The 24,324-nt window shown below is 47.5% G+C and overlaps 1 long non-coding RNA gene across 1 annotated transcript in view; it reads right to left on the bottom strand.

The window, feature by feature from the left end:
* Nucleotides 1-24,324, bottom strand: part of LOC144772567 (uncharacterized) — an 858,949-nt gene that overhangs the window by 527,281 nt on the left and 307,344 nt on the right. The gene's annotated exons all lie outside the window — the stretch shown is intronic.

Genomic DNA, 24,324 nt, shown 5'->3' with positions numbered 1-24,324 from the left:
CCCTGGTTGAAGGCAGATCCTCAGCCCTGATCCTGCTTGACATGAGTGCAGCATTTGACACAGTGTCACATAAAGGTTTGCTTGAGCACTTACACTGCATTGATGTAGAAGTGTCCTCATTGTCCTGGTTCGCCTCTTTCCTATCTGAGTGCTCTTTCGAGGTCATCGCTCCTCCTCATTGCTCACAACCTCATGTTTTACACTACTGCATCCCCCAGGGCTCTTCATTGAGCCCTAACTTGTTCAATATATACATTCAACCTTTGGCACAGGGCCTTAAATCCTCAGGAGTTGTGCTGGTATCATATGCTGATGATACCTAGCTCGTTGTTTCACTCTATGAAAATCCAGCTCAAGATAAAACCAACTTCCAAATGGGAATGTTTGCTGTTGCAGAGTGGTTGAACAACAAGTTCATCAGATTGACGAATAATTAAGTCCTCATTAGCCTGCAATTCTTGCATTAACTGGAAATACACATTGTCTTGCTTGGTGTAATGTTTAATTCCACATCTCCTGCTGTTAAAATAGAGGGGTTGGATATGTCACTAGCAGTTGCCTCCGTTTGTTTATGCTTCGGTACGCCCTGCAACTGATGATACTTGCGTAATTTTAAATTTTAAATTGCATATCAATCTAAACATGTCAATACATTTCTGTGCCTACTTAAAATCAATTTTGGGGCTATAGGAAAGCCAAAGAGACAAAATCTGTTGTTCATCATCAGTGAGAATCATTGTGGACAAATTGATAACCGTTAGTGCATCACCTCCATTTCTCTGTGCTACTATTTGCGATTCCATTTCTTTTTATGGTTTCTGTTGGATTGTTTTGCATTGGTTGCTACATCGTCATCTCTCCCCGTTTCCTGTTGAGGTCTTGTTGGTGTATGCACCTTGTGCACGTGGGCGCAGTGTCTGCCTTCTGTACTGGCGCAGACAGTCCACCTTCTGTGCCAGGAGAAATATATATATATTTATATATATATATATATATATATATATATATGTATATATATATATATATATATATATGTTTATATATATATATATATGAACGCTCCAAGGTTTGTCCCAAACTTTGAAAATGCACTCTAACTCTCACCGATTACGGGTGAAAGCAGCGACAGCACACCGCAGGTAGCAGCAGCATCTCGATCTTCCTTCTGCTTAGTTCGTGACGCCTGACGCGTTTCAGTGCCTCCGCACTTCTTCAGAGGCGTGGTCTCCACATGCCCAACCATTTCAATACTGATCGTCCAATGAGCGGCCCGGTTGAGCCCATATGGCATTCTGGGACATGTGGTTTAGTTGTGGCATGTTGTACCGCTCACAATCCCTTTATATGTGAAAGTTATCCATGTGAGACTCAGTGACATCTGGAGTCTCATGGTCCCCACTTTAGCGAGGCGGTGCATTTTCTGCGGCAGGACGGCCGCAATGTATGAACGCTCCAAGGTTTGTCCCAAACTTTGAAAATGCACTCTAACTCTCACCGATTACGGGTGAAAGCAGCGACAGCACACCGCAGGTAGCAGCAGCATCTCGATCTTCCTTCTGCTTAGTTCGTGACGCCTGACGCGTTTCAGTGCCTCCGCACTTCTTCAGAGGCGTGGTCTCCACATGCCCAACCATTTCAATACTGATCGTCCAATGAGCGGCCCGGTTGAGCCCATATGGCATTCTGGGACATGTGGTTTAGTTGTGGCATGTTGTACCGCTCACAATCCCTTTATATGTGAAAGTTATCCATGTGAGACTCAGTGACATCTGGAGTCTCATGGTCCCCACTTTAGCGAGGCGGTGCATTTTCTGCGGCAGGACGGCCGCAATGTATGAACGCTCCAAGGTTTGTCCCAAACTTTGAAAATGCACTCTAACTCTCACCGATTACGGGTGAAAGCAGCGACAGCACACCGCAGGTAGCAGCAGCATCTCGATCTTCCTTCTGCTTAGTTCGTGACGCCTGACGCGTTTCAGTGCCTCCGCACTTCTTCAGAGGCGTGGTCTCCACATGCCCAACCATTTCAATACTGATCGTCCAATGAGCGGCCCGGTTGAGCCCATATGGCATTCTGGGACATGTGGTTTAGTTGTGGCATGTTGTACCGCTCACAATCCCTTTATATGTGAAAGTTATCCATGTGAGACTCAGTGACATCTGGAGTCTCATGGTCCCCACTTTAGCGAGGCGGTGCATTTTCTGCGGCAGGACGGCCGCAATGTATGAACGCTCCAAGGTTTGTCCCAAACTTTGAAAATGCACTCTAACTCTCACCGATTACGGGTGAAAGCAGCGACAGCACACCGCAGGTAGCAGCAGCATCTCGATCTTCCTTCTGCTTAGTTCGTGACGCCTGACGCGTTTCAGTGCCTCCGCACTTCTTCAGAGGCGTGGTCTCCACATGCCCAACCATTTCAATACTGATCGTCCAATGAGCGGCCCGGTTGAGCCCATATGGCATTCTGGGACATGTGGTTTAGTTGTGGCATGTTGTACCGCTCACAATCCCTTTATATGTGAAAGTTATCCATGTGAGACTCAGTGACATCTGGAGTCTCATGGTCCCCACTTTAGCGAGGCGGTGCATTTTCTGCGGCAGGACGGCCGCAATGTATGAACGCTCCAAGGTTTGTCCCAAACTTTGAAAATGCACTCTAACTCTCACCGATTACGGGTGAAAGCAGCGACAGCACACCGCAGGTAGCAGCAGCATCTCGATCTTCCTTCTGCTTAGTTCGTGACGCCTGACGCGTTTCAGTGCCTCCGCACTTCTTCAGAGGCGTGGTCTCCACATGCCCAACCATTTCAATACTGATCGTCCAATGAGCGGCCCGGTTGAGCCCATATGGCATTCTGGGACATGTGGTTTAGTTGTGGCATGTTGTACCGCTCACAATCCCTTTATATGTGAAAGTTATCCATGTGAGACTCAGTGACATCTGGAGTCTCATGGTCCCCACTTTAGCGAGGCGGTGCATTTTCTGCGGCAGGACGGCCGCAATGTATGAACGCTCCAAGGTTTGTCCCAAACTTTGAAAATGCACTCTAACTCTCACCGATTACGGGTGAAAGCAGCGACAGCACACCGCAGGTAGCAGCAGCATCTCGATCTTCCTTCTGCTTAGTTCGTGACGCCTGACGCGTTTCAGTGCCTCCGCACTTCTTCAGAGGCGTGGTCTCCACATGCCCAACCATTTCAATACTGATCGTCCAATGAGCGGCCCGGTTGAGCCCATATGGCATTCTGGGACATGTGGTTTAGTTGTGGCATGTTGTACCGCTCACAATCCCTTTATATGTGAAAGTTATCCATGTGAGACTCAGTGACATCTGGAGTCTCATGGTCCCCACTTTAGCGAGGCGGTGCATTTTCTGCGGCAGGACGGCCGCAATGTATGAACGCTCCAAGGTTTGTCCCAAACTTTGAAAATGCACTCTAACTCTCACCGATTACGGGTGAAAGCAGCGACAGCACACCGCAGGTAGCAGCAGCATCTCGATCTTCCTTCTGCTTAGTTCGTGACGCCTGACGCGTTTCAGTGCCTCCGCACTTCTTCAGAGGCGTGGTCTCCACATGCCCAACCATTTCAATACTGATCGTCCAATGAGCGGCCCGGTTGAGCCCATATGGCATTCTGGGACATGTGGTTTAGTTGTGGCATGTTGTACCGCTCACAATCCCTTTATATGTGAAAGTTATCCATGTGAGACTCAGTGACATCTGGAGTCTCATGGTCCCCACTTTAGCGAGGCGGTGCATTTTCTGCGGCAGGACGGCCGCAATGTATGAACGCTCCAAGGTTTGTCCCAAACTTTGAAAATGCACTCTAACTCTCACCGATTACGGGTGAAAGCAGCGACAGCACACCGCAGGTAGCAGCAGCATCTCGATCTTCCTTCTGCTTAGTTCGTGACGCCTGACGCGTTTCAGTGCCTCCGCACTTCTTCAGAGGCGTGGTCTCCACATGCCCAACCATTTCAATACTGATCGTCCAATGAGCGGCCCGGTTGAGCCCATATGGCATTCTGGGACATGTGGTTTAGTTGTGGCATGTTGTACCGCTCACAATCCCTTTATATGTGAAAGTTATCCATGTGAGACTCAGTGACATCTGGAGTCTCATGGTCCCCACTTTAGCGAGGCGGTGCATTTTCTGCGGCAGGACGGCCGCAATGTATGAACGCTCCAAGGTTTGTCCCAAACTTTGAAAATGCACTCTAACTCTCACCGATTACGGGTGAAAGCAGCGACAGCACACCGCAGGTAGCAGCAGCATCTCGATCTTCCTTCTGCTTAGTTCGTGACGCCTGACGCGTTTCAGTGCCTCCGCACTTCTTCAGAGGCGTGGTCTCCACATGCCCAACCATTTCAATACTGATCGTCCAATGAGCGGCCCGGTTGAGCCCATATGGCATTCTGGGACATGTGGTTTAGTTGTGGCATGTTGTACCGCTCACAATCCCTTTATATGTGAAAGTTATCCATGTGAGACTCAGTGACATCTGGAGTCTCATGGTCCCCACTTTAGCGAGGCGGTGCATTTTCTGCGGCAGGACAGCCGCAATGTATGAACGCTCCAAGGTTTGTCCCAAACTTTGAAAATGCACTCTAACTCTCACCGATTACGGGTGAAAGCAGCGACAGCACACCGCAGGTAGCAGCAGCATCTCGATCTTCCTTCTGCTTAGTTCGTGACGCCTGACGCGTTTCAGTGCCTCCGCACTTCTTCAGAGGCGTGGTCTCCACATGCCCAACCATTTCAATACTGATCGTCCAATGAGCGGCCCGGTTGAGCCCATATGGCATTCTGGGACATGTGGTTTAGTTGTGGCATGTTGTACCGCTCACAATCCCTTTATATGTGAAAGTTATCCATGTGAGACTCAGTGACATCTGGAGTCTCATGGTCCCCACTTTAGCGAGGCGGTGCATTTTCTGCGGCAGGACGGCCGCAATGTATGAACGCTCCAAGGTTTGTCCCAAACTTTGAAAATGCACTCTAACTCTCACCGATTACGGGTGAAAGCAGCGACAGCACACCGCAGGTAGCAGCAGCATCTCGATCTTCCTTCTGCTTAGTTCGTGACGCCTGACGCGTTTCAGTGCCTCCGCACTTCTTCAGAGGCGTGGTCTCCACATGCCCAACCATTTCAATACTGATCGTCCAATGAGCGGCCCGGTTGAGCCCATATGGCATTCTGGGACATGTGGTTTAGTTGTGGCATGTTGTACCGCTCACAATCCCTTTATATGTGAAAGTTATCCATGTGAGACTCAGTGACATCTGGAGTCTCATGGTCCCCACTTTAGCGAGGCGGTGCATTTTCTGCGGCAGGACGGCCGCAATGTATGAACGCTCCAAGGTTTGTCCCAAACTTTGAAAATGCACTCTAACTCTCACCGATTACGGGTGAAAGCAGCGACAGCACACCGCAGGTAGCAGCAGCATCTCGATCTTCCTTCTGCTTAGTTCGTGACGCCTGACGCGTTTCAGTGCCTCCGCACTTCTTCAGAGGCGTGGTCTCCACATGCCCAACCATTTCAATACTGATCGTCCAATGAGCGGCCCGGTTGAGCCCATATGGCATTCTGGGACATGTGGTTTAGTTGTGGCATGTTGTACCGCTCACAATCCCTTTATATGTGAAAGTTATCCATGTGAGACTCAGTGACATCTGGAGTCTCATGGTCCCCACTTTAGCGAGGCGGTGCATTTTCTGCGGCAGGACGGCCGCAATGTATGAACGCTCCAAGGTTTGTCCCAAACTTTGAAAATGCACTCTAACTCTCACCGATTACGGGTGAAAGCAGCGACAGCACACCGCAGGTAGCAGCAGCATCTCGATCTTCCTTCTGCTTAGTTCGTGACGCCTGACGCGTTTCAGTGCCTCCGCACTTCTTCAGAGGCGTGGTCTCCACATGCCCAACCATTTCAATACTGATCGTCCAATGAGCGGCCCGGTTGAGCCCATATGGCATTCTGGGACATGTGGTTTAGTTGTGGCATGTTGTACCGCTCACAATCCCTTTATATGTGAAAGTTATCCATGTGAGACTCAGTGACATCTGGAGTCTCATGGTCCCCACTTTGTGGGGTAACAGCAGGGATATAAGACGGAACCACCCTGCCTGAGTCAATATCTGTATCTACAAGAACTACCGCTCCCACAATGCTCAGCTATACCATCATCCTATTGGAGGACGTGCATTGTTGAAATGGGAGCGTGAATCTCCGTGAAAGCCTCTGAAGAGAAAGCTGAGGAGCTTTCGAAACGCGTCAGGCACACCTGCACGGAGTGATTTAAGCGGCAACCGCCTGTACCGTAAAGAGAGTCTGACTCTCTGCTGCTGTTGGTCGAGTGCAATTCCAAACTGATGGACACTTTTCTGGAGCTTACATATAACGCGGCCGTCCTGCCGCAGGGTTTTGCACCTCCCCGAAAGAAAAAGGGGACCACACGACGAGGAGGCACCTCATCGAGTTTGTGGGGTAACAGCAGGGATATAAGACGGAACCACCCTGCCTGAGTCAATATCTGTATCTACAAGAACTACCGCTCCCACAATGCTCAGCTATACCATCATCCTATTGGAGGACGTGCATTGTTGAAATGGGAGCGTGAATCTCCGTGAAAGCCTCTGAAGAGAAAGCTGAGGAGCTTTCGAAACGCGTCAGGCACACCTGCACGGAGTGATTTAAGCGGCAACCGCCTGTACCGTAAAGAGAGTCTGACTCTCTGCTGCTGTTGGTCGAGTGCAATTCCAAACTGATGGACACTTTTCTGGAGCTTACATATAACGCGGCCGTCCTGCCGCGGGGTTTTGCACCTCCCCGAAAGAAAAAGGGGACCACACGACGAGGAGGCACCTCATCGAGTTTGTGGGGTAACAGCAGGGATATAAGACGGAACCACCCTGCCTGAGTCAATATCTGTATCTACAAGAACTACCGCTCCCACAATGCTCAGCTATACCATCATCCTATTGGAGGACGTGCATTGTTGAAATGGGAGCGTGAATCTCCGTGAAAGCCTCTGAAGAGAAAGCTGAGGAGCTTTCGAAACGCGTCAGGCACACCTGCACGGAGTGATTTAAGCGGCAACCGCCTGTACCGTAAAGAGAGTCTGACTCTCTGCTGCTGTTGGTCGAGTGCAATTCCAAACTGATGGACACTTTTCTGGAGCTTACATATAACGCGGCCGTCCTGCCGCGGGGTTTTGCACCTCCCCGAAAGAAAAAGGGGACCACACGACGAGGAGGCACCTCATCGAGTTTGTGGGGTAACAGCAGGGATATAAGACGGAACCACCCTGCCTGAGTCAATATCTGTATCTACAAGAACTACCGCTCCCACAATGCTCAGCTATACCATCATCCTATTGGAGGACGTGCATTGTTGAAATGGGAGCGTGAATCTCCGTGAAAGCCTCTGAAGAGAAAGCTGAGGAGCTTTCGAAACGCGTCAGGCACACCTGCACGGAGTGATTTAAGCGGCAACCGCCTGTACCGTAAAGAGAGTCTGACTCTCTGCTGCTGTTGGTCGAGTGCAATTCCAAACTGATGGACACTTTTCTGGAGCTTACATATAACGCGGCCGTCCTGCCGCGGGGTTTTGCACCTCCCCGAAAGAAAAAGGGGACCACACGACGAGGAGGCACCTCATCGAGTTTGTGGGGTAACAGCAGGGATATAAGACGGAACCACCCTGCCTGAGTCAATATCTGTATCTACAAGAACTACCGCTCCCACAATGCTCAGCTATACCATCATCCTATTGGAGGACGTGCATTGTTGAAATGGGAGCGTGAATCTCCGTGAAAGCCTCTGAAGAGAAAGCTGAGGAGCTTTCGAAACGCGTCAGGCACACCTGCACGGAGTGATTTAAGCGGCAACCGCCTGTACCGTAAAGAGAGTCTGACTCTCTGCTGCTGTTGGTCGAGCGCAATTCCAAACTGATGGACACTTTTCTGGAGCTTACATATAACGCGGCCGTCCTGCCGCGGGGTTTTGCACCTCCCCGAAAGAAAAAGGGGACCACACGACGAGGAGGCACCTCATCGAGTTTGTGGGGTAACAGCAGGGATATAAGACGGAACCACCCTGCCTGAGTCAATATCTGTATCTACAAGAACTACCGCTCCCACAATGCTCAGCTATACCATCATCCTATTGGAGGACGTGCATTGTTGAAATGGGAGCGTGAATCTCCGTGAAAGCCTCTGAAGAGAAAGCTGAGGAGCTTTCGAAACGCGTCAGGCACACCTGCACGGAGTGATTTAAGCGGCAACCGCCTGTACCGTAAAGAGAGTCTGACTCTCTGCTGCTGTTGGTCGAGTGCAATTCCAAACTGATGGACACTTTTCTGGAGCTTACATATATATATATATATATATATATATATCTTCGCACAAGCTTTTTCTCTCCAAAAGAAAGCCTACTCGAGCCCAATTCCGTAAAGCGTGAAATTTATTCAAACAAAATGACAAACAAATGCCCGATGCGTTTCGGTGCAGCTGCACCTTGGTCACGGGTAATTTTTAGTTTGTACACTGTGAAACTTAAAGCGCTCGACAAACATGATAATAAAGGTAGGACTACCTGTCCCAACACAAAGTAATGCTTTAGGGGAAGTCTGAGGGAGGTAGGCCACCAGTGGTCATCCTAGGAGTGCCTTATAGAATTATTTCTGTTTTATTCGCGCTCGGGCATAGATAATTGTTAGTTCAGTTACATATTTGGAAATGACTTACTGAATGTTTCTGAAAACTTCAAAGTACCCTTTCGTCGATGTTCTATCTATATCTCATGGCCACCTCTCTCAACACTCCCCATTACCAACCCTGCAGCCTAAACCTCAGCTCCAGAAAATTCTGCTTGTGTATTTTCCAAGCTGAGACTTCCATCACCAGGCGTGCATCTCCAAAGAATCCAAATTTGGATCTAGGAAATGACACTACATTATTTTATTTACACGTATGCCCAGCTGAGTGTTCAAATGTATTGTCAACTGTGCCAAGTATGAGCATTTGACGCATGAAACATAGCTGCCAAGGTTTCAGATTGCCATGTGTGACATTTTCATAATTTCAGAGTAATTATGAGTGACATTTTAATGAATATGAGTGACATTTTCTTGCGCGCAAAATCAAGCTATGAAGATGAGGAAAACATAAAAATATGAGAAATTACACTCATTTAAGGGATGGGAAACTCTAAATTAACTGGTGCACAGCGTAAGAAATAATTGTTAAATGACTTCCATGTATCAGAGTCATGTCTAAATCATACACTTGGAATCATACAAATATCAGAAAGCTCATATGCAATATAATAAATCAAGACTTTGCACACTAGCCCAGAACCTGTTTTTTTCGGTTGTGTGTTGTTTTGAGGCTTGTGCGTCCAGCCTTTGCCAAACACAGATTGCCAGCCTTTATGGTGGGCCCCTCCTTCCCGTAAAATTAGGAAAGCATAGGGTCTCGGCCTCTCGCTGACATCAAGAGGGAACCGATGTCAGAGAGGCCCCAACAACATGAAACATGCAGTTAGATACACGCCTCACACGGCGCCGGTCCAGCCACCTATGTCACCTTCTGAGCATTACTACCAGCAGACACCTGATCGCGCGGTACGAGACACAGGCTGGTAAATGTAACATATTTCAGCTGCAGATGGGAGTCAGTTCGGATTGCGGTGGTTATGCCGCTCCATAGGCGGCAGGCACTGGCAAGATCAGGGGGGGGGCATGAACCACTGTGGGCCACTGGAAAAGGAGTTTACCGCCCGGTGTTCTCCAGGATGGACGGTGAGTCCCCCAACTCACAGGCAGCCATAGCCACGCCGCGATCACTACAACACTGTGCAATTAGCGGGACATCTTGATCTACCCGCATGCCTGTGTTATCTTATTAGCACACCAGCTTGAATTCACACCTCCCGCCCAGCATCCAATGAGCACCAGAAAACTGGCAAATGCCTGAAGTAAGTAAGCGTGGACATGCAGACACAAATTTATTATGATCTACCTCAGTGAGCTGGGCACTCAGCTGCTCCCCCGGGCCTCTGCAGTGTTCGGCCTCCTACAGCTCCTCCTGAGTGTTAATGTGCAGTACTACTGTATATGCAAAATGAGCACTGACGACGACGTGGCACGTTCCTGGACTATAGAGCTGTTCAGCGGGGCCAGTGAAAGGCTGTCCAGGCAGCCTCTGCACCCCGTGTCACACACTCCTCTCTGTCTTCCTTGGCTGACTGCGCCGGCAATTAATAATTGATTCAGCCGGGGAGCTGACAGCACACGGGATGTGGCCCATTCATGCCTTGTGAGCTTCGGCAGGCAATGCGATGCTGCTGGCCACGCCATGATTGAATTTGGCACCTCCCGCCTAGCCAGCCCCTTACTAACTCAACTCCAGTCGAGTCCGACCCCGGCCCGCCTCCTTTCCTGTTCCAGGGCGTAGGTCACATTCGACCCCCCCAGGGCGCCACTGAGGTGCCTGTAACTCAAGCCCCACCCGGGTCTCCAGGCAGCAGCCGGGCAGATTGTAACATTGTAGCAGGGGACTAGTGAGAGCACAATCTTTTAACTGTTTAGTGTTACTGAGCCTGGCAAGTGAAGTCTGCTGCGGCCGGCCGAGCTGGGCGCATGGCACACAGGTGTCAGAGGTGCCGTTTCAGCGCTGTCAGCAGAGTGCCGGTCAGTGGCAAAAATGCGTGACAAGGCATTTCAGTGCGGTGATGCGGTACCACCACACTGAAATGCGTTAGCGTCACGCCTGATGCCTGATACTTGGCAGGACTGATGAAACACCACATTCCAAAAACAACGCAAAAAGAAACTTCCTACTTATGACAGCCCGCTTTAAATTGGCTGTCAGCATTAAATGATTACCAAATATTAGCAATGCAAAGGTATTTGTGCTTTTCAGTTTGCTGCAGACACTTTCCCTACTGGCATGTGATAGAAGGATGAAGATCTACTCAGTTGTCTCACTTATTGATGAAGTGTTCTGTCTTTCTTTCATTACATGGATCAGTCTTTTGCTCATTGCCTTGACAAGGTGACTCTTTAATCATAAATCACTGAAATTACCTGCTTTCTTTTAAGACATTTATAACCTGAAAATTGTCGCAGGGAACTCCTGAACCATATTTGTTTGAGGTATATGTAAAGTCACTCCCTTTTACAAATTGAAAATAAATTTTTCTTATGGTGCTGCTTCTCTGGATTTAACCACAGAGCTACTTCCCAGAAAGTGAGTGTTTACTTTAAAATTCAAATTAAACAAATTTGAAATTTCATTAAATGAACACAGTGCCAATGTATTGAGGCATTCTGATTGTTTCCTCTGCAGATTCTAAAACAAAAATGCACTTTATTATTCACAAGCTGACACATTAGCTAGATACACTTGTGAGTGACCACTTGCATGTTATTCATATATACCTAGGCGTTTTGGTTACATGATTTTCCTTAAGCTACTTCTGACAAACCAAATACAAATCGAAGTCGTCCCAGCCCTAAGTCAAGTAGAACAACACATATTTTTTCTGGCCATCTTTTATAACCCCAATAGTTTTAAAAGTACCACATTCAGTATGTTTTGGTAAATTCCTTGCATTTCTAAATCATCTGCTTAGACCCCAGATGTTTTCTAAGTGCACACAAACATATGGCTGTGTTGTCCCCTCAACAGTAGATAATGTTACATCTACTCTTGAATGCTCTCCTATTCCAAGCACACCCACGATTTGCATGTATCATGTTATCATCACTAGCAGCTGGGTAACATAAACTGCCCTGAGGTGTTTTTAATGCGCCACATTAATTGGGTGCTAGTTTGAACTTTTTCAGCGTTGCTCATCAGAAGCAACAAAGTCAGTATTTACTTTTGAAAAAGCAATAAGAGAATGCTGCTGCCACAAAACAATAATGCCCTCCTTGCAAAGAAATGCTTGGGGATAACATTGAGTATATTTATTTATGTATTTATTTATTAGCCTTGGCAAAAATGGTGCTTTAGGATAAAACATATAATACAATATAATGTTTTCTAGCATGTCTTGAACAAGGCATAGGAAGGAATTGTCCTAATGAGCAGTGGTAAGTGGCATGGAGATCCATGCCCTTGATCCACTTCCCTAGAAGGACTGTTTAACAGTCTTTTCATGAGTAATCTTGCTTTTTCAAGGAGAAGGTTGTCTTTTGTCTAAAGAAGGCAGTGACTTCCAAATAAGGTCAAGGTTCCCAAAAACCCAACTTTATGCGTAATACAGGTTAGTTTGTAGATGCTTCACACCTCTATTTGGTGGCAGTTCAGAGCAATAAGGAAAGGTGGGATGTGATCGAACCTTCTGGTTTCTGTGTCTAGCCTGGCGGTGGAATGGGAAGGTGCTTTGAGGGATTTAAACTCAATTTGAGAAAACTCTAGTAGAGACTTGTAATAATGAATTCTTGACAGATTGAGACAGCTATCTTTAAATCTGTTTACAATATAAAAGTTTTGATTCCAGAAATAGGGTTGAGTTGGAGTTGTACTTCCTTAGCCATTATATTGATCTATGCTTGCAAGCCAAGGTTTTGTTCAGAGTGTAGCCAAGGGATTTAGCAGACTCCACATTGGAGAATTTCCTTTTAACATCAACATGTTATGTTTTAGATGGCATTCTGACATTTTCCATCAAATTATATAATTGGAGGTGTGCTATCAATCTTTACTTTTTTTAGTGGCCACATTTGCCCATAGACAACAAAATTCAATGATGACATGTTTACAAAAGACGGATGTTGATTTTCTTTTTTTTTTTAAATTTCTGTATTTCTTTATTGTATATAAAAAATATATATTTACATGGAGCAAGGAATATACATGAGTGGAGGAAGAAAGTAGACGGAAGAAAAAAGGAAAGGGGAGGAAAAAGGGAAAAAGAAGGGGGGGGTGCTGGGGGGAGGGCGGTAGTCCGTATTCTTGAGGTAGTTCGATAGATCGATATTTGAAAAGTTCGGATTCCATAGTTCAGGTTCCCAAGTCCTGCTTGACGTTGTATCATGCCGTTCCCCTATCCATGTTAGGCCGTATCTTACCCCTCGCCCCGGACTTTAAAGGGACAGGAAAGGATAGAAGTAGGAGATGAGAGATGTGACGGGTGTAGTAAGGAGGAGGCAGTGTTCGTTTAAGTTACTTTAATAAGTTAAGTAATAACACACAAAGATGCCGTCAGCTTATCATCATGGGGCTCCTCTGCTATCTCAACATTCGATAGCGAGCGCCTGAGCTGTCAGTGTGGTTCATACCAAGGTGAGTAAAAAGGGAGGGGGGAAACAGGGGTAAAGGGTCATACCAAGTTGCAACACATCATCCTCCCTAGGGAAAGAGAAAAAATGAGGTGAAAAGGAAACAGGTAATGAGCACTGGAGAGAAAACGGGTAAGGGAGAATTGGGGGCGAAACTACCGCCCTACCCTGGCCGTTCCAAGTAATCACGGCAGACCCACAAATCATAATACAGTATTAACATAGTAGCTCAGGATCTCATTACATACTGTTTATGCCAAAGGGGTGGGATCCTAGGTCTATCGCTCTTTCTGTGCTGTCTGTCCCCATCCTTGATGTCTCCACCCTCCATTCCTCTTAAGCCTGACCTAGCTTCAATCCCTTCTGTGGGCACCACCCGGTCATGGCTCCATAACCTTCCATCCTCCATGACCACAGTGTTCTTCTTTGGCCTACTGATGGTACTGGGGGCATAATACTTTTCATCCCCTTTTCTTAGTCTTTCCGGTTTCCTGATGTAGACGTTTTGTCCTTGCTGAAACTCCCTCTCCTTGACTCCCCACTTCCTGTCGTACCACTCCTTGTATTTCCTTTGATTGGTTTCGATCCTCTTCTTGATCTCCTTGGGGTCGGTTTCATCTGTTTGTTTCCTTCCCATCCAATTAGGGGTCAGCTTCGTTCCAGCTTTCCTCCCTCTCAGTAACTCGAAAGGAGTACATCCTGTGGTTGACTTCGGTGTGGTGTGGTATGCCCACAGCATGTCTCTTATTGCTTCCTCGATGTTTTCCCCAGCCTGGTTGGCCAGCTGCATGCACTCTTTCAACATGCGGTTAACTCTTTCCACCTTGCCATTTGCCTTGGGGCAATAGAGTGGCGTGCGGATATGGGCTATGGAGCAGTCTTTCAGAAACTCCTTCATCTCTTCGGAGATAAGTTGCACCCCATTATCCGTTACCAGTGTCATCGGAATGCCTTCTCTTGAGAACACCTCCTTCATGAATTCAATGATCGTCCTTGTGTTCACGTTGTGGACCATCTTGCATGTGATCCAGCTGGAATAGTAATCCACCAGAACTAGTAAGTACCAATCCTGGGGCCCTTTGCCTTGAACAGGCCCAGCTATGTCGAAGCCTAACTTGTCCCAGGGAATCTCTGGAACTTCCACTGGTGACAATGGTGCCCGTCTAGTGACTTTAGACTTGTCGCTTAGGCTGCATGCGTAGCAGTCACGCACCTTGTCTTCCATCTCACTGTCCATCGCAGGAAACCAGTAGTCCATGCGTAGTCTAGCTTTACTCAAACTGCGGCCTAGATGACCTTCATGCGCCAGCTCCACGATCTGGTTCCTTAATGCCTCCGGCGGAACAAGCTTCCCCGACTTGAGTATGAAATTTCCTTCAATGGAAAGATCTTCCCGCACATTCCAATATGGCTGGATGTCGCTCTCCATGTCTTTACACTTCTTTGGCCATCCCCTGAGGATGTGTTCCTTCACTTTTTTCATAACCTCATCCTGCTCCATCTGGGTTACCCAAGCATTCTTCTCCACTGCTGCTAGGCTCACCTCCAGAATGGAATCACCGCTCTGCTCTTCCTCCTCCTCTTCTTTGGTTGGTGCTCTCGATAAAAAATCTGCAACCCTGTTCTGTTGCCCTGGAATATATGTCACCCTGAAATTATATGCTTGTAGTCCTACAGCCCATTTGGCTATACGGGGTGTCATGCTTTCCATGTCTTTCTTTGTGAAGAGTGAGACCAGGGGTTTGTGGTCCGTCTGTACTTCAAACGGAATTCCCCATATGAAGAATTTGTAATGGCGGATAGCCCAATACACCGCCAGAGCCTCTTTCTCTATGGTCGAATAGTTAGCTTCTGATGAAGTGAGGGTCCTTGATGCAAAGGCCACAACTTTGATATTGCTTCCCTCTCTCTGCGCCAATGTCGCCCCAATGCCTCTGTTGCTGGCGTCTGTCGATATGATAGTGGCTCCATTTGGATCAAATTTTCCAATGTATGGGGCTTCAATGATTGCCCTCTTTATGCTCATCATGGATGTCTCTTGTTCCTTTCCCCACACGAAAACACTATCCTTCTTAATCAATTCTCTTAGGGGCTGCGAGACCATGGCAAAGTCCTTGATAAATTTAGCCATGTACTCAGCAAGCCCTAAAAAAGATAGTATTTCCTCCTTGCCTTTGGGTGTGGGGGCGTCTCTCACAGCTTTGACTAAATCGTACTTGGGCTTTATGCCTTCCTCCGACAAGGTGTGTCCAAGGTAGTCCACCGAGCTTACTCCTAGCTTGCACTTGCTTGGTTTGGTGGTGAATCCTACTTCTCTCAGCTTCTCTAACACCTTCCTTGCCATCTCATTATGTTCATCATCGCTACTTCCATAGATCAATATGTCATCTTGGAAACAGATGGTCTTCTTGCAGTCTTTCAGCACATGTTGCATGACTCTTTGGAAGGCAGCAGCCGCCGACGCCAAACCGAATGGCATTCTCTGAAACTTGAAGTTTCCAAAAGGAGTGGTGAAGGCCGTTAAAATTTGCGATTCAGGATGTAGTTTGATTTGGTAATATGCAGAGGAAAGATCTAAGACACTAAAATATCTGGCCCCCCTGATGGTGCTCAACATTTCACTGATTCGGGGAAGTGGAAACCTATCCACCAGGATGTTTGCATTTAGATCTCTCAGGTCCACACAGAGTCTTATGCTGTTTCCTCCATCTTTTGCCGTGATCACAATGGGAGCCAACCATGCCGAACTCTCAATTTCGGTGATGACTCCTTGACTGACTAACCTTTGAAGTTCTTGCTGAAGCGGTTCTCTCATTCGCAACGGTATTGATCTAGTCTTGTGCACTACTGGTACTGCCTCCTTCTTAAGAATAATCTTGTGCATGTAGTTTTTAAATACACCTAGCCTTTCGCTGAATACCTCCTTAAATTCTTCAGTGAGGTCCCCTGATATGCCTTCTGGATTTATCAGTAACACTTGCTCCTTGTTATTTGGGTCTAGTTTCATGCCCAACTGCTTCTGGTGTTTCCAGCCCAATAAGGTCGAACCACTGGTGGACACATACACCTTCCCCACCGTGTGCCTGTCTTTAAATGCAATTCTCATTATTGCCATTCCCTCTAAGGGAATTTTCCCCTTGTTGTACCCCTTAGGACTGATATCTGCCTGCATCAATTTGACAGGATGATTAGCAAATTTGTCATCAAATACCTTTTTGTCAACCAAAGTGTAGGGGGAACATGAATCAGCATACATACAGAACTTTATACCATCAAGTAAAACATCACATTTGGGATATATGTCATCATTATTTTCCTCCTCTTCTTCTACCTGAAAAATATAAGATTTCTCCCCCTCCTCTTCCTGAGGATAATCCTCAATCGCATGTACTGTCTTGCTGGGTGCTTTACATACTTTTGAATAGTGCCCCCACCTGTTACACTTCCTGCATTGTACATTTCTCGCTGGACATTTCCAATTGTTGGCTAAGTGATTTGGACTACCACACTTGTAACATAACATATTTCCTGTCTTACTTCTAACCATCTCTTTACTCTTGTCCCCCATTTTGCAAACAGTTTCTCCCTCCAGATGGACCTTGTTCTCTGCCCTCTCTTTGTTAGTCCCCTCCTGCGGTTTCATTTCTCTCATACACCGCGCAGTGTGTTCTAGACCCTTAGCTATGTTGATGGCTTCCTCTAAATTAGGGTTCTTAGTGAGTAATTCCTCTTGTGTTTTTGTATCATTAGTACATCTCACCAGTTGATCTCTTATCAACGAGTCAGTGAGTTGCCCAAATTCACATGTGGCTGATAATCCTCTCAACACTGCTATGTACGCGCTCACCCTCTCCTCCTTCTTCTGTGCCCTCTTAAAAAACTTATGTCTTTCCATTACCACATTTATTTTCTCTTTAAAGTGTGCCTCTAGTTCCCTCAACGTGCACTCATATACATTGACACCCTCCACTACTTCTTCTTGATCATCCTCCACCAGTCTTCCAGTAATATCCTCATAAATTTTCCTACCATGTGTGCCTAAATTGTGGAGAAGTATGTGCTGTTTCCTTAAGTTAGTATAATTACTTCCACCAATAGCAATTAGATACGATTTAAATATGCCTTCCCACCTCCTCCAGGGAATAACTGGTTCCCCCAATTCATTCAGAAAAGGTGGAGGTTGGCTCATTCCTGCACCTGCCATTGCCATATACAACTGTGAGTATATCCCAACACTCCTTGCAAGTTAGCTGGAAAGAACTATCAGATTAAATATGAGGGTGAAATCCTTAGGGGACTACTTCCTTTGCGAAAAATCTTGTGAAAAAATATACATTTACCACAAAAACACCATATCCCAACCCCAAAGATAGATTTCTCACACAATAGCAGGTATACACTACTTCTACAAGTCCTCTTTCTTTTTCTATGGTAATTGTCACTCAAAACCAATGGAGCGGGTCTCCTCCCCGAGGCGGGAACTTCCTGTGAAGAGCGTCTGACTGAACAGTTCCTGTCGGACACAAGCTGATGCTAACGAGGGTAAGGCTACTCCTTTAACTTCGTTCCGTTGTAGAACTGCACCCAGAGTTACTCGAAACACCAGTTAATCCTTATGCTCTTGAAAAATCAGAAATTGGCTAATGAACAGAAAGGCGCCGGAAGATTTTTCCTTGAGATTCTCTGCAGACGCGCTGCCCTGCGCTGCAGTCAGGATTGAAGTGGCGGGATTTCCTCACAAATGCCGGCGCTTGAACTATTGACGAAAAAGGAACGCCACACGGGTGTCAAACATTAACTGCCCGTTCCTTCATCCGACTCATGCTCGCCTCCTACGCTTCCTTCCCACGACTTCAAACGCCACCACAAGCGATGTTCTTTCCAATTCGCCGCGCCGACCACCATTCGCCCCCCTTGTGCCCGAGATGACACACGAATACCAACTTCCTTCCTTTTATCATTTACGCTGTAAGCACACCATGACACGCAAACGCTGACTTCCAATTACAGCACTGAAAGTCTGTGTACTTTACTTCACACGCCAATGTTCTTTCCGCTAGCGCTAAATCACCGTAAAATGTATCACTTAGCTCCCTTCAGTAGATAGCGGTTAGGTCCAATAAATCCTTTCATCAGATAAGCTCTCGAAAATCACTCCAGGGGGACGACATCCACTGTCCCTGGCACAGTCTCCTCACCTCGTCGCCAACAAATGTAGTAAGGAGGAGGCAGTGTTCGTTTAAGTTACTTTAATAAGTTAAGTAATAACACACAAAGATGCCGTCAGCTTATCATCATGGGGCTCCTCTGCTATCTCAACATTCGATAGCGAGCGCCTGAGCTGTCAGTGTGGTTCATACCAAGGTGAGTAAAAAGGGAGGGGGGAAACAGGGGTAAAGGGTCATACCAAGTTGCAACAACGGGCCTTTTGTTAGCGCATAGATTTGCAGAGTGTGCCCTCCGTTATGTCTTCGTTCTACGTCTACGGGGGTTTATGTGACGATAGGTAGAGGTCTAAGGGCCCCCACATGTTTGACTGCCTGTGCGTTTTCGGTGAGTGTTTCGCTGTGATGTTATCTGCCCCCCTTAGGAACGTGACCCAGTTGAGCCAGGCCTGGGGCACAGCTTTCGATGTGTCCTTCCAATTACTTAGGACTATTTTGACTGCGGCCGTCAGCAAAAGGTCAATGAGGTCACGATCCTCTGTCGTTGTGATGGCCTGAGATGTAAAGCCTAGGGCTAGACTTGCGAAGTCTATTTGTATGTCTATACCTGTGATCTCATAGATGAGTATTCTAATTCTTCCCCAGAAATCCTTGATTTTGGGGCACTTGAGCAGGAGGTGTTCTAAGTCTCCCCTCTCCTTGTTACAGTTCCAGCATACATCGCTGTCTCGTATTCCCAGGGTGGCCAGGCGGGCCGGTGGCCAGTATGCCTTGTGCACTAGCCAAAATTTGGTCTGGTTTAGCGTTGCCGTTATCTTTTTCCTAGTTGTGGATCTCCATAGCTCTGCTCTCTCGTCCTCACTTAGTTCCTTCCCTGCTGCACCCCCCAGAAGTTTGTGACCTTATCATTGAGTTTGGTGTTTTTGGGGCGGAGGGCCTTGTATAAGTGTGCTACCTGGTGACCTAGTGTGTTAAGACTAGCAGCGAGTTGTATTAGCGATGGTGTCCGGCTGTTGAGGTTTGCCTTCCTTATTGCAACTTTTATTTTCAGGAAGTTGTAGAGTTCTATGCTGTGTAGGTTGTGTTTCCCCTTTAGGGTGTCAAACGTTATGTCCGCGCCCTGTTTCTGGAGGTCTTTGGCGATGGAGATGCCGTGGCTGTACCATTCGTGCATGTCTAGAACCTTATCCCTGTATCTTAGGGTGGGGTTGTGCCAGATGGATTCAAATAGACTTCCCCTGATGCTTGTTGTCAGTAGTTTGTCTACCTTCAGGAGAGCTGTTTTTGTGTTCCTCAGGACGGGGTTGTCCTTGATTGCTGGGTGTCGGGTGGCGGTGAGGAGGGTGATGGGGTTCATGCCTTTTAGTAGCCCTCGTTCGAGTGTTAGCCACGCTGGGGTGTATTCCTGTCTTGGGTCCAGCCAGTGCAGCCCCTGTCTAGCTATACACGCCTCGTGGAATCGTTTGAAATTTGTAATGTTTAGACCGCCCTGATCTTTTGAGAGTCTGAGCTTGTGTAGGCTTATTCTGGGCTTCTTCCCTCTCCACAAGAAGTTGTTCAGTATCTTGTCTACTCTTTTGTGGAAGTCTTCTGTGTTGGTCAGTGGCAGCATGGTTAGCATATAGTTGATCATTGGTGTGAGCATCATCTTTATGGCTTCTACCCTCCCCCACCATGTTGTGAATTTGGGGGACCATCCATCTACTTTGTCCTTAATCTTCTGGATTGTTGCTTGCTCATTGTGTTCTAGTGTGGTTCTTAGGTCTCTCTCAAAAAGGATGCCTAGATACTTAATGGGTTTCTGCTGCCACGCTAGGCCTGACGTTCCTAGTACCGTGCTTGTTGTGTGAATGTTTAAGGGTTTGCACTCTGATTTATCTTTGTTGAGTTTGTACCCCGAGACTTGGGCATATTTGTCGATGGTGTCTGTCAGTGCCTTAATGGATCTTTCTGGGTCTTCTGTGATTATTAATACATCGTCTGCATATGCTGCTAGCTTGACGTTTTCCCCCCCTATCGGTATCCCCGCTATGCCTTCGTTCGTTCTGATCATTGCCAAGAGCGGTTCTATGGCCAATAAGAAAAGGCCAGGTGACAGTGGGCAGCCTTGTCTTGTACCCCTGCCCAGGTTAAGTATGTTTGAAGTGCCGCCGTTTACTACCACCCGCGCTTTGGGGCTATTGTATAGAGCCATCACCATCCTCCTGTAGTTAGGTCCTAGCCCGAACTTCCCCATGCAGTGATCTAAAAAGGGCCATGAGACTCTGTCAAACGCCTTCTCGGCGTCCAGGGCTATCATGACAGCAGCATTGCTGCTTCGGGCTGAGTGGTTGATTATATGGCATAGTAGTCTAGTGTTATCGTGAGACATGCGATTTTTGAGGTAGCCTACCTGGGAGTTGTGTATGAGCTTGGGTAGGTATGCATTGAGTCTATTGGCCAGTATGTTCGCGTATATCTTGCAGTCTACATTAATGAGGGAGATCGGCCTAAAGTTCTTCGCCTCGGTTGTGTCCTTCCCTTCCTTTGGTATGACGATTATGTTTGCCTCAGCCATTGAGGGTGTCATGCGTCCCTTATGGACACATTCCTCGAATACCTGTTTCATTATGGGTTTGAGAGTGTGAAGGTATTGCTTATAAAAGCCTGCTGTGAATCCGTCTGGCCCCGGTGCTTTGTTGTCCTTGAGACTGGCCGTAGCTTTCCCTATCTCATCTTCCGTTAAGGTTAACTCTAGGATGTCTCGTTCTCGATCTGTTAGTGTGGGTGTGGTGATGCTTCTTAGCAGCTCCTCGCCCCCGTCTTCCTTGAGCGCATCGTCTCTTGTGTACAGGCCCTCATAGAAGTCTCTGAAGACCTCCAAGATGTCCTTGTTGGCAGTCTGGAACTTGCTGTGTTTGTCTTTGATTGCCCCTATCGTGTGTTGTTTTTGTTTCCCCCTTAGATAGGTTGCTAGGTTTTTCCCCGCTTTGTTTGCAGTGCATAGGTTAACCGATTTGTATTTATTAATCCAGGTCCCTGCTCTCTCACTCAGTATTCTGTTGAGCTCATACTTACGCTTGGTCAAATTTGTGAGTGTGTTGTTATCTTCCATTCTGGCTATGTGGCTGTTCTCTAGTGTTTTAATCTCTTTCTCAAGCTCAACTATTCTCTTGTTCCTCTCTTTGTTCATCCTGCCCTTGACTGTCATGACTGTACCCCGGATAGTGGCCTTTAGGGCGTCCCATAGTACTTCCCTGGTTGTCTCCGGTGTGCCGTTTATTAGCAGGTATTCTTTAATCGTCTTCTCTATCTCTGTTTTCGCTGATGTGTGTTGAAGTAGGCCGTCATCGAATCGCCACCTGCGGGTTGGCTTTTCGTTGTGTTTGCCTGACAGGGTTAGGCTTATGTGTGCGTGATCTGATATTGATCTGGGTCCTATTTCCGTGTGGTCTATGAGGTGGGTATGTGTTCCTGACATTAGTATATAGTCTATTCGGCTATATGAGTTGTGCGGGTTGGAGTAGAATGTGTATTCCCTGGCATCTGGGTTGCTTAGGCGCCATGGGTCTCTCAGTCTCAGTTTGGAGCATAGATTCTTCAGGATTTTGGGGATGGTTGTTGACTGGCGTCTACTAGGGTGCTTGTCAATCGCTGGGTCGAGAACTTGGTTCATGTCCCCCGCGACGATCAGCAGGTCGTCCAGCGGCAGGGTGTGTAGTTGAGCTCCTACCCCCTCCCAGAATGGTTTGTCCTCGCTATTGGGGCCGTATATGTTTGCCATGTGATAGGTCTCTCCTGCTCTCCTAAGACTGGTCACCAGTGTCCTACCTTGGGTGTCTGCTTGATAGCTTACCACTGCTAGGTTGGAGCTTTTGCTAATTATTGTTACTACCCCATTCTTCTTGTTCTGGGCTGGAGATCCCACCACCTCACCTATCCAGTTGGCCCTCAGACGTGTAATGTCTGCTTCTTCTAGTCTCGTTTCTTGGAGCACATATATGTCGCTTTTAAGTTTCTTAAGGTGCTCGAGCACCTTCCGCCTTTTCACCGGGCTGTTGAGACCCTTGACGTTTAGGGACACTATCTTGATGTCAGACGCTATACTGCTCTGGCTGCTGTGTGTCATTTATGCTGCTTTGCCTTTCGCTGTGCAAGTGGCCCTTCTCTATGTGCTTTTGTTCTCAGGGTTGTGTGTGGATCCATGTCTCTATGCCTGCGTTTGCTCCTACTAGATGTGAGTGTAAAGAAAAAGAAGTGGTAGCGGAAGAGAAGAAGAAGATAGTAAGTAAGCCCATGTATATACCCCCCACCCCCCCTTTCCCCCCTGCCCCACTCCCTCCCTCCCCCCTTCCCTCCCCCCTCCCTCCCTTACTTGCTGAGTGGGTGTGCGACGACAAAGTTCCTCTGCCCGCATCATCCCTGAGGTAGAGTTTATTTCCGTCCTTTGGCTGTTGGTGCGCCTCTGTGCATGGGTCTGCTACTCGGCTGCTATGTCTGTCTCTTGTCCCTTTTATCTTGGTGTTGTGTAGAGAGGTAGATATGATGTTCTGTGTTTCCTTGCTGGAGTTCGTTGTACGTCCTTTACTCCGATTGTTCGCTCACGTCTGGTGAGGCGCTTCTTTTCGCTGCTCCTGGGCTTTTGTTTTCTTCCATCTCTTCCACTGGTGGCCCTTGCAGGTAGCGCCTTAGATCACCTGGGCATTCAAAGAGCATTGTTTTCCATTTGTCTGTCACCTTGAACCTGGTGGGGCTCACGAAACTGAAGGTGGTGCCTCTTTTACGCAGGGTTTCTCTGAGGGCCAGGAATCCCTTTCTTAACTCTACCGTTGGCTTCGAGTAGTCCTGGGTCAGCACTATCTTGTTGCCTGCCACGCCAGATTCTGGTTTTTCCTGGCGAAAGCGAAAATAGCTTCTGTTTGGCTTAGTCTTAGTGGGTTGCATATTATTGCTCTTGGACCCCTGCCAGTGGTTGGTTTGCCTGATGGTACTCTGTAGGCCTTTTGTATCTCGAAGCCTCTCTCAAAAGTGATGCCTGTGAGTTTGGGGATCATCTCCTCAAGCATGGCAGCGCACGAGCCTGCCTTGTCCTCTGCTCCTTCTGGTACGCCCAGGATCCTAACGTTGCCTCTTCTTGCCCTGTCATCTTTTTCTGCTAACTGTTTTTGTATGGCTCATGTGGCTGTTTGCAGTTCTGTTATGGCCTTGGTGTTCTTACTTGTTCCGTCTTCTGCCGAGCTTATTCTGCTTTCTGCAGCTTCCATTCTCGTGTTTGTTTTGTGGAGGTCCGCTCTTATGGCCGCCATCTCCAGTTGCATGTTCTCCACCTTGAGTTTCGTCTCTCTCCCAACTTCATTGCCTTCGTTTATTCTTTTTAAGATGGTCTCCAGAGTGACTGTTTCGCCTCGCGTCTTTGATGGGGAGCCTTGGTTGTCCATTTTAGGCTTTTTTTGCTCTCCCAACATCTTTCCCTCGTTGCCTGGCATTGTGCCGATGCCTCTTCTTGATAGGATGTTGACCAACCGGCCCCCTGCTTGGACCACCTTTGGTAAGTTCGTTGCCTTTGGCGCAGGTGAGTGGGTAACTTGCAGTCTGTATCTGCTTGGCTCTCTGATGTGTCTTGTTCTCGTCTTAGCTTTAGGCCCTGCCAGCGTGTGCTTTGTCTCGTTCACGGCTTTTAGGCCGCTGCTTCTTACTTCCACCGTCTTCCGCGTCTTGCGTGTGAATTTAGGTGCTGTTCCGATGGGTCTTGGCACCAGCCCCCTTTCTTGCGTGGTCGCACCTTGTGTTCCTTGTGCCGCTCACCCTGCCCCCCTACGGTCTTGCAGTTTGCTATCTTTCTTTGCGTAGCGTTCTATGAACTGCGTGCCGCTTGTAGTGGT

The sequence above is a fragment of the Lissotriton helveticus genome, chromosome 8 (genome assembly GCF_964261635.1).
Source record: "Lissotriton helveticus chromosome 8, aLisHel1.1, whole genome shotgun sequence".
NCBI classification, from domain to species: Eukaryota; Metazoa; Chordata; class Amphibia; order Caudata; family Salamandridae; genus Lissotriton; species Lissotriton helveticus.
Note: the sequence above shows the minus strand (reverse complement) of the source record. Positions and strands in the feature narration are given on the sequence as shown.